The sequence below is a fragment of the Botryllus schlosseri genome, chromosome 1 (genome assembly GCF_051294905.1).
Source record: "Botryllus schlosseri isolate E-star chromosome 1, Bs_hap1, whole genome shotgun sequence".
In the NCBI taxonomy this organism is placed as follows: Eukaryota; Metazoa; Chordata; class Ascidiacea; order Stolidobranchia; family Styelidae; genus Botryllus; species Botryllus schlosseri.
Genome location: NC_137236.1, coordinates 24,124,141 through 24,134,637, shown reverse-complemented (window position 1 = coordinate 24,134,637; position 10,497 = coordinate 24,124,141). Strand labels below are relative to the sequence as shown.

The window sequence follows — 10,497 nt, the reverse complement described above, 5'->3', positions numbered from 1 at the left end:
TTCACTAATTGGTGTAGAATTAGAATTATAGCGACACAGTTGTTTTTGCAAATTAGAATCTAATTAGAGAAAAAAAGCATTTCACAAATTGATGTGGAAATAGAATTATAGCGACACAGTTGCAACCACAAATTACATTTGAATCAGAGCAAAGAAACATTTCACAAATTGGGATAGAATTAGAATCATAGCGACACAGTTGTTATCACAAATTAGATTCTAATTAAAGCAAAAAACATTTCAAAAATTGGAGTAGAATTACAATCCTAGCGACACGGTTGTTTTAACAAATTACTTTCTAATTAGAGCAAAGAAACATTTCACAAATTGGTATGGAATTAGAATTATAGCGACCAGTTGCAGCCACAAATTACATTTGAATCAAAGCAAAGAAGCATTTCAAAAATTGGAGTAGAATTACAATCATAGCTACACAGTTGTTTTCACAAATTAGATTCTAATTAGTGCAAAAAAATCTTTCCCAAATTGGAGTAGAATTAAAGTCATAGCGACACAGTTGTTATCACAAATTAGATTCTAGTTAATGCAAAAAACATTTCATAAATTGGAGTAGAGTTAGAATCATAGCGACACAGTTCTTATCACAAATTAGATTCTAATTAGATCAAAAAAACATTTCCAAAATTGGAGTAGAATTAGAATTATAGCGACACAGTTGTTATCACAAATTATATTCGAATCAGAGCAAAGTAACATTTGAAAAATTGGAGTAGAATCAGAATAATTACTGCAGTATATTTACTGAATTAGACTAGAATCCAACCAGAGGTAGTTTTTATTTCAAATTAGAGTAGAATTTGAAATATAGCTATACGGTAGTTGTTTTCTAAATTAGATTCGATTGAGAGCAAAGAAACATTTCACAAATTAGAGTAGCATCACAATTTATAGCTACACAACTTTTTCCAAATTAGAGTAGAATTAGATTTGTAGCTTTTTCGAAATTAGAGTGGGATCAGAATTATAGTAACAGTTTTTTTTCAAATTATAGAGTAGAATTAGAACTATAGCTACACTGTTTTTTCCAAATTAGAGTACAATTAGAATTATAGGTTCAGTTGTTTTCACAAATTAGATTCGAATGAGAAAGACGAAGCACTTCACGAATTAAAGTAGAATTATAATTATAGCTATTTATTTTCAAAATTAGAGTAAAATCAGAATTTTAGCTACACATTTTTTTTTCACTCTAATTAGACAACTAGGCTAGTACTAGAATTATATAGTTGTCCAAGTCAGCAAACGAAATCAAAATCATTACTGGGATTTCTGGAATCTGCTCATAAAACAGAGAAGCTTGTTGGATTGAAACCCAAATTTTTGTCTCCAATCAGGACATACTGTAAAATTGACAGTATCTGGAAAACTTTTGGATATGCGGGGTCACAAACATAATAACACGCGAGAAGATCCAGCACAATCTTAAATGGTTTCGCTTTATTGTGAGACGATCCCTTTATGCGGATGCCATTCGCCACGATCCATGACTGCAGGTCACCATTTTCATGGTGCGCTAGTACGAGATGTCGAGGACTCAGCTTTGTGGCCGTTAATTCGACTGAATGGGCCTGGAATTGAAAAAAAAATATGTTAAGTAAAATTATATTGCCAATAATCCATGTGTGAATCGAAAGCACAAGATTTAGATTATGCAGAATTGCCTTTATGCGACTTCTGGATAATGCATATTGAATAAAAATAGAGCTGAATAGGTCAATATAGGTTTTTGCCAATATGGTTTAACAAGCTTAACTCATGGAAACAAGTGATAGCAAATTCTGTCGTCACGACATGCTGTCTAGTCGTTGACATGTATGGGTTTTTCGACATAATCATAAGTTTACTAACCTTTAATGATCCATTCAGATTTGATCAGTATACCATCATACAGGTTCCTTTTGGAACGGCTCAAGTATTATGTTGACATTCACCGATTCTATGCACTATATCCATGGTAGCCATCCTCATGAACTCGTAGTCAGGAAAACCAAAACTTACATTAGCAGCAGAAATGATTTTCCGTGGCGTGGGACGAAAACGAATTTACACCAGTTTATTCTAACTTTGATTTATAGCCTTATCAAAAATAATGATGTAATTGAAAAGCATTTAAAAATCATTTATTTTTGGAGCCTTCTTTCAGTTCGAGTGTTTATTGCACCGTCATAACGTAAACAGCGTCAATCCAAACATAGGCCTACCATATTTTCAGCACCCAGAAACAAAATGTGGCACACGTCTGAGCTCAACAGACCCCGAATTAGAACACATGTTTGTGGCGCCACTTGGAAATTAACAGACCCCCGAATTAGAACACATGTTTGTGGCGCCACTTGGAAATTAACAGACCCCCGAATTAGAACCAACTCAACATGCACGCATGGTTAAGCCATAAAATTTTCAAACAACTAGCTGTACTTTTGTGACGGTCTGTTAAGTTCAAACTTGTGCCAGATAGTGGCATGCAAAACATCCAAGGTGTTACGGAAAACGCCGAACAATGTTTGCCGAAAAATCAGGACAAGAGTCGAAATCAGTACAAATCTGACAAATCAGGACGTTATGGTACATCTATGTTCATTGTTCACACAGTTCCAGGTTAATCAAGCAGCAAATCCTACAACTCACCTGATAAAGCGTTATCGCCCTCAAATCCTGTTGTGATTCTCTTTTCAGTTACTGCATTTCGTAACTCCCTCAGGATCATAACCGCAGCGGCTTGTTTTCCCTACAAATAAATATAAAGTAGAAGATTTGGTTGAAGGATATTCCACTTATTGCATTCCGGTTGATATGAAGGCAAGAGTTCTGACACAACAATATTTAATATATAAAATTGCAACAAAAATAAACAGGATTATCCCAATTAATGAATTCATTCTAGAATAGTTAAATAATACTAACCTCTTCATCTGTCTCTAGCTCTACTCCAAATATTTCGTCAGGAGTAGTAAGTATTTCGCTTCAACACTCCTCGGAACGAACATTTGAAACCCCGCTCTGATCTATTACAAAGGCAAAGTGTTACTATAAAAGCAGCTATGTAGTGAGCTAAGCATACACATTGCACACACACTTTTATGTGTTATATAGAGGGAACTTGATATGAATATAATAAGATTTATTTCACTGGATAATATTAACAATAATTATTATAATAGGTTCATGAATGAAATATCATGTTTTCAACCAATGAAAATGTCATGTAATTGGAAAAACAAGTGAGTCAACTGCAAAGCAAGATCTATATAACTTGGTCAAGAATTCTAGTTGTAAACCCATATTGCATCAAGTTAGAGGATTAACTGACATTCTGAAACTCAGTTTCGATGCTACTGCAAGTTGATCTAAAAGGCAATCTACCAATATTTCTCACACTGCTGCTTGCTGTAAGAACCCTCTTGACAACATACCGGTAATCATAACATATCGCATGTTGATATTCTTGAACGAATTACCTTCAATTATTAAAGCAATGTGTTCTCTCGTAATGCCGTACGCAATCAACATCTTCTTTATTCCTTCCGCTATGATGAGATTAGCAACACGTTCAACCACATCCACAAAGTCACTGTACTGCGACCTGTCGCTCCATTTAAATTTGACCCTTTGACCGTGACTGAGTTTCCGCCGTTACCGAGAGATGTGAAGCGTGAATGAGAGAGAGAGAGAGAGAGAGAGGGATAGCAATAGAGAAATACAGAGATGTTTATTCAGTCAACAGTCAAAAGCAGAATGCACTGATAATAGCCAGGTAACACTAACGATTACAAAACTACGTACTTCAAAATTACATGGTCATGACAATGATTGATTGATTGATTGATTTCTTCATTGCTATACTGCTGATATATCAATGAGCAATAATGAGGAAACGCAATATAATGGAAGTCATAGTCAAGTCAGACAATCATGTGGTTGTAACAATGATATACATAATTGGGTTGAAATGATCAATTTCTTCTGCCAGTTTGGTAGGTAAATAAAATGAGATGAGATACGTTCACAAAATCTAGTAAATGCAAGAGAGAGAGAGAGATATGATATTCTTTCTCGCCTGCACCATCGAGATGCTTTGGCGACGGAGTTGCGATACGGCCCCATGAGGTCATCTAGTCTGCGCCCCCGTTTTTTTTCTCCTCCATGCTATCCGTGATTGCTGAGCGCATAGCAGGATAGCTGCGGATACCATTTTTCGAGTCTTTGGTATGACCCGGTCGGGGATCGAACCCACGACCTACCGCTCGAGAAGCCGGACGCATAACCATTACACTATCTCGCACAGAAAGCGACACACTAAAATAATGGAGCGACATTGATGAAACAGCAGTCCGCTTCATGGCTCCTGAGCAATGTGCCCTTTTAGGTACGCATGTGTGCAATTGATTTGAGCTGACACGGTCTCTGCTCACATAAATTATAAGTTGCGCACAAAAAATCCGAAGAGATGACCTTTTTTTAGTGGTTACGCACTGTTGTCCAAGGGACCGCGCAGTGAATAGGTGAGCGCTTGCTGCAGACTCGTCGAAATTAGAGGTAACATTGCTTCTGAGCTATATGTAAACGGGGCTAAAAGCACGCATTACTTACACGAGAGTCGTTATTCCCGTTCAACATCTATTATAGAAATGCGGCATCATTTGGGAATCTATATCTTGCAGCTTAATTCCTCCCCTGCAAATAAGCCAGCGGGAGCAAACGGATCCCAGGGTCATTGGGTTTACCGACGACGTCATGATCGGTACACGAGTGTACCGTACCTTACCCTGGATGATCTGGTCATTTACCAGTGACATTACGATTACATTTCAGCAGCGTTTCCAGCGTCGACCTCACAATCCCTCTCAATCTTTCTGATCTCACAACTCGTGCGGCGACTTACCGGACTATTATAATGTATACGTAAACTCTTTCATAGTGATCAAAGCCGGCGACAGATGATAAGATGAGAGCAGAAGCACATATTTCGTAACTTTATCTGATGAAGTGTAGACTTGCACATATTATGACACCACTTCGGCGAAAGATTTGGGTCGACTTTATGTGTTTGTCCCATATTGCATCTTTGAATGCACAATTTTGTGTCTAAATCGATGCTTTCGATTTAGAGTGTACTGGAAGTTTCAGAAGGCGATCGTAAAAATCGAAGTCACGTCGACGACTTCCGTGTATTTTGAAGGTTGGAGTGCATACAATTTCCATGTTCAACAGAAAGGTTTTGTAAATATAAAGAATTATTTTAAAGAATTGAATGTTGCTCCTACATTGTTCCATTTTAAACAGTATTAACGGCGATCAAATCCCTTATAATTCACCACTTGTTTCTACTTAACATAAAAATGTTCGGAATTTCCTACATCCTTAATGTAGCAATTCAGTCAGTTGACTTCGCCTACATTGAATTGTACTTACATAACATTGAGAGCATGGTGTATACTCAGTTGAAAGTAATATTAGCGACCTAAATGAATAACCTGTGACTCCTTCCTTCTTAGTTGTTCAGAGATGATATGAAGCCAATTTTGACAGCTTTGTCGAGATCTATCCGTGTATGCGTATATTCCTTTGTATCATACTACATCGAGAGACAGAGATTAATATTTGGTAACTGGAAATTCAGTCAAAATCAAACAATTGGCGGTGACTCGACTGGACTTCTAGCATTTTAAAATTTGCGTGACTTCAGTATGGACGTGTCTTGAAAATAGAGCGAAATGAAATTGTCATAAGAATTGCAGCCTGCATTATTTCTACAAGCCAATAAAACTTCTGCGGCGCGACGAATGTGACAAAATGCAGTTTTGTAGAGTTAAAACTATTGTACATAACCTGGTATATATGCATATCCATCGCTTTACTGCACACTGGCATTATTGACGAAGCGAAATGAATCGTACATTCTTCGCGAGTCGACTCGCAACTTAAAACTGAATGGTTGAAATTTTGACTCTCGCTAGCTTGTTTCGTCAATGGTTGAAATGATTATAAATAACGAATTCAACATTTCAGGTACAATGCATCATGGATTTGAAAACAAATTTACACTATATAGTTAGTATGCCCTCATTTTAATTCTAAACTGTCCATTGAATAGACTTTCCTCGACTCGGCCATAATCTGATAATTGAATTTTCCAATCCTATCTTCTTAATCAACCGCGAACGCTAGACAATGGCGATAACAGTACACCCAGTTAGTCATAATCTTCTCGTTATAACTGGACTGGCCAGACAACCATTGAATATATTCCGACCTCGTCAGCTAATGACCGTTAGGAAAATCTCTTTATAGCTCATACTTACCACGGACTCGACATCTTACAATTGATTCCATTCCGATCTTATCAGCTAAGATCATATTGAAAATTGAATATGCAATTAGCAATATCTCAATGAGCGCCAAATGAGAGTGAATTTCATGTCAAACAGAAAGTAAAGAAAGTCCGATGATAATTGAGGAGTCATTGATGGCGATTTACTCGCATTTACCAAATAGTTGTCGAGCTGGACGTATCAAAACGCACGCACAGAAGTGAGAATGGAAGGTATCGTAGTAACTGCTCATCGGATAAGAGTTCGCATCGCCCACAAGCCTAAACGGCCTGTACAAGAAGTGACAAAGCCAGTCCTTCGTAAGTGGACAGAAGGTAACGCGAAATCGAATGGGACAAGGAAAAGGAAATTATCACCACTTCGAATAAATATGCTAAATTGGCTTACTCAAAACGCAGAAGCACCAGCTAAGGAGAGAAAAACAGGGAAGTCTGGCGTCTCTGATAGGATAATGTCAGAACGCAAAAGAGTAGACTTTAGAAAGTACACCAGAAACGATGTTAGAGGGAAGGCACAGCCTGCAACGTGTTCAAAGAAAGACCTTAATATTAAAAAATGCACCGAATCGATTTTGCAAATATTGACAACTGGGCCACCACATAATTCCGTATTACAATACATTGGTAATCAACCAAAGAAGAGGATATTTTCGCCGTATCGCGATACTGCTGTGACGTCCGTAACCGCCAAGGACGCAGACCCAGTCAACACGAGAAGATTGGTCAAGTCTGCCGGCCACGGTTTCGAAAAACGTGTCCGTGAAACACGAAAATCAGGGTCCAAAAGTACGACAAGCTGGAATGAAAAGAAGGCGAAACTCGATTCGGGCTCACGATTGTTTGTAACGCAACATACACCCACAACAGAAGAGTTTCCCCGCTTAACAGTAAAATTGCATAAGTCCGTTATGCAGAGATCGAAATTAGGAACACAGAGCAAGTCCAAGTCGGAAAATGTAATGATGATTGATCATAAGAAGGATGAACACGATTCAGACTCCAAAATACGCAGATCACCGCCGAAACCCGGACGATGAAGAATGTGCATCGGTGGAAATCGATGTCCTACCGGCGTCAGCGCTGCCACATATTTCGCAGGAGTCGTATTTTCAATTGCGATGGTTGCAAGAACGGTTGTCTCGGGTCAGCAGCCTCAATACGCTGTTGACGATATCTGATATTGTCACGAAATCCACCAACGACACGTTAAGAAATGCACCAATAACACGTTTTCTGGTGGTGTTTTATCATTTGATCATTGCGATCTAGAGAGTGCTACGATCGAACGCATAAAAGATGTGTTAAAATCGGAGAAAGCTTGTGTTTAATTTCATCATGAAAACGACTCTACCATGTTAAGAATCCAAAGTTCTATTTTATTGTAATGTCATAGGTAAACGGAATAGTTTTTAGTTGGGATTCAAAACATTACGACTATCCAATTGGTTATTCAAGTTGGTTCCAATATTGTGTTATCCGCATCGAACCGCACACGCAAAGCATGAGTTTCGAATTTCCAATCCATTCTTCATTCAACATGGAAGTATTTTCCGTTGCTGACCCAATACTCCGGCTGGATGTTGTAACCGAATGTATCATGTTCCGATTATATTGCCCATAGTTCGCAATGGTGAGTATTTTACAGTCACATATAACTGCCGGATTTGTTTTTTTACCATAATTTTCCTCGTTTTGTAGTTACTGTGATACCATACCTTTACTCTCATTTACATAAGCTATCGAAAATCCTTTGTCTCCGCCATGTCAATTCTGCTGATTCCATGATGCCCATTTTGTTGATAGAATACATATAGTGCGGTATCTATAATACTTGATATGTCATTGCCATAACATTTTACATCTGAATACAATTATTTCCGGTATAATTTTTTATGATACAGTCGTCTATTGCAGCAGTTCGCATAATATTGAGTTCAGCTCATTTAGAGTTCAGAGTTCAGTTGCGTCTGTCAGATACAGACACGGTCAAGATAGTCAGTGTTGGTAGTCCAGTAGACTTCGACCTAATTCATACACTAATACTAATAGAACTAGCGATATTGGATGTACACATTGAAGTTCTAAAAAAGTTATAATAAAGCTAGTATCCTGCGGTCGTCAGTTCTAAGTGGTTGCTTTAAAAATCGCACCAATAGTATCTGTAGCATAAACTATGTAGCAAATTGGACAAGTTTGTCAAGCTTTACCCAATATGCATGTATATCAATATCTAAATATAGAATCACGCAACACGAAATATGAATAATTTGTGACTTCAAATTGAGTTGAGATCGGAAATGTTTTTCGATTTGTCGTTGAAAATTTGCTTGACTTGACTCGCTACTTGCCCTGAAACATGAGGTAGGGAATGTTGCAATTGGAACTGCTGGCTAAACTGCATTGGCATCAAGTTGGCGCCTTTCAATAACATCACCGAGTCGGGGCGAACAGAATCCACGTATATTGCAAATTTAATATATTTTCAAGTAGTAGAGATATAGGTACAAAGTATATTAATTGCTTTACTGCAGAGATTCTTAAAGTATCGGTCGCGAGTCGCGAACCAAACATTTCTTGACACAACAAAATTTTAACGAGCTTGGCGCAATATCCTGTGATTGGTTTATAGATATACAAGGTCGCTGTGTTGAGTACTCCAGCCGATAAGCGAGACACGCAGAAAAGTCGTTAATACAACGTAGTGTTCATGAAAATGTGCCGACCTTTGTATCACCCAAATTGGTTTGAAGTCATGATAAGATTTGTCTGACATTGGTTTTACTGGAAAGGTGCGTGTAATACTCGGGTAAGGTAGATGGAAGGAAAGAGCGCGGTCGTAATTTCCGCACCCGGTATTTTTTTGTGTATGCATGATTAACAGAAGTGAACCAACTTAATTCGCAATTACGGTAGAGCAGAATATTCCTAGTATAGCTTAATGCCACCGGACGCCGTTATGCTGCTTAAAACTTGGGGTGTGCAGTGGTATTTTGAGGTTGCTCTTTCCGCCCGTGCCGACACACGAGGACATGAAGTTTTCGCCTACATCCACATGCGGTCAAAATGCAATGCCAAACACGCTGGAACATTGCGATAAAACCTTGGCCCAAAATGATCGTTGCTGGTTGGCCAAAACCTTCAATAGTGATATGTCTGCTGGACATTGTCCAGCTTCAAAATGGTCAGCACCGGAAAGTCTCGTCCTTGTAATCTTAGCTCCGCACTACAAATATGATCCTGTGAAAATAGTGCACCCGATTTGAAATCGCGTGCGTCACACACACACATTTCACAGAACCGCATTGCGTACAACTGAAGCCTGTTTATTAATATAACGCCATTACGCAGTCTACGTACCTCGCATCATGCATAATCCACATTCAAAATAAAGCCAACGTAGCGAAATATGCCGTAGCAAATGAAATCGCAAGAAGTCACTTTTTTCATATAGTTTAGTTTAAACCTTTGTTGTTGTCATTGTCACATTACGCATTGTATGGTCTATTAAGTACATTGGAATTCATATCGATCTAGGTCCAATAGGGCACAAACCTATCACGAATCTATGCGCAAAACGAAATATCGGTGTATTATGGAAGCTTTACCGAATAGTTCCAAATTCATTTCTCCGCACTCTTTACTTTTCTATCATACATTCACACATACAGTATGGTATTATAGTTTAGGGATCTGCTACGATATTTATATCTTTGAACTAGACAAAGCAATGTATAAAATTGACCAACTGCGAGGCCCCGTATCTCTACAGAACTATTTTCGATACTGTAATGATGTTCATAATCATAACACGCGGTAAACTCCAACTTGTTCATGTCCAACTCTGATAGAGGATTCCCTATATTTAAATGGGCAAGGATTGATGTATGGTAAAAGCAGATTCCGATACGCCTACAAATCTCGAATTTTCACACATTTAAGGCACGGATGCTAGACTATCTTCTGAGTAAATATTAGTCAATGCTTATACACTGTTCATTCTCGCTATGCTCCACAACAAGGGGATTTCACCTAGCCGCACACTGTTCGGAAGGCGGAGATCAGGACAATAAGTGTTTTAGTATCTCAAATACCTTTGAATGTCTTAATATAAAAACGTGGATTGAAGAGATCGTTTCGAATTACGA

General features: G+C 38.2%; 1 long non-coding RNA gene across 1 annotated transcript; it reads right to left on the bottom strand.

Moving 5' to 3' along the window:
• Nucleotides 1–1,605: 1,605 nt before the first annotated feature.
• Nucleotides 1,606–5,132, bottom strand: LOC145445439 (uncharacterized). Its single transcript, XR_013917022.1, has 3 exons — nucleotides 3,480–5,132; nucleotides 2,926–3,026; nucleotides 1,606–2,749 (listed from the first exon to the last, which is right to left on the bottom strand). It is a non-coding gene; the product is annotated as an uncharacterized LOC145445439 (long non-coding RNA).
• Nucleotides 5,133–10,497: the final 5,365 nt, after the last annotated feature.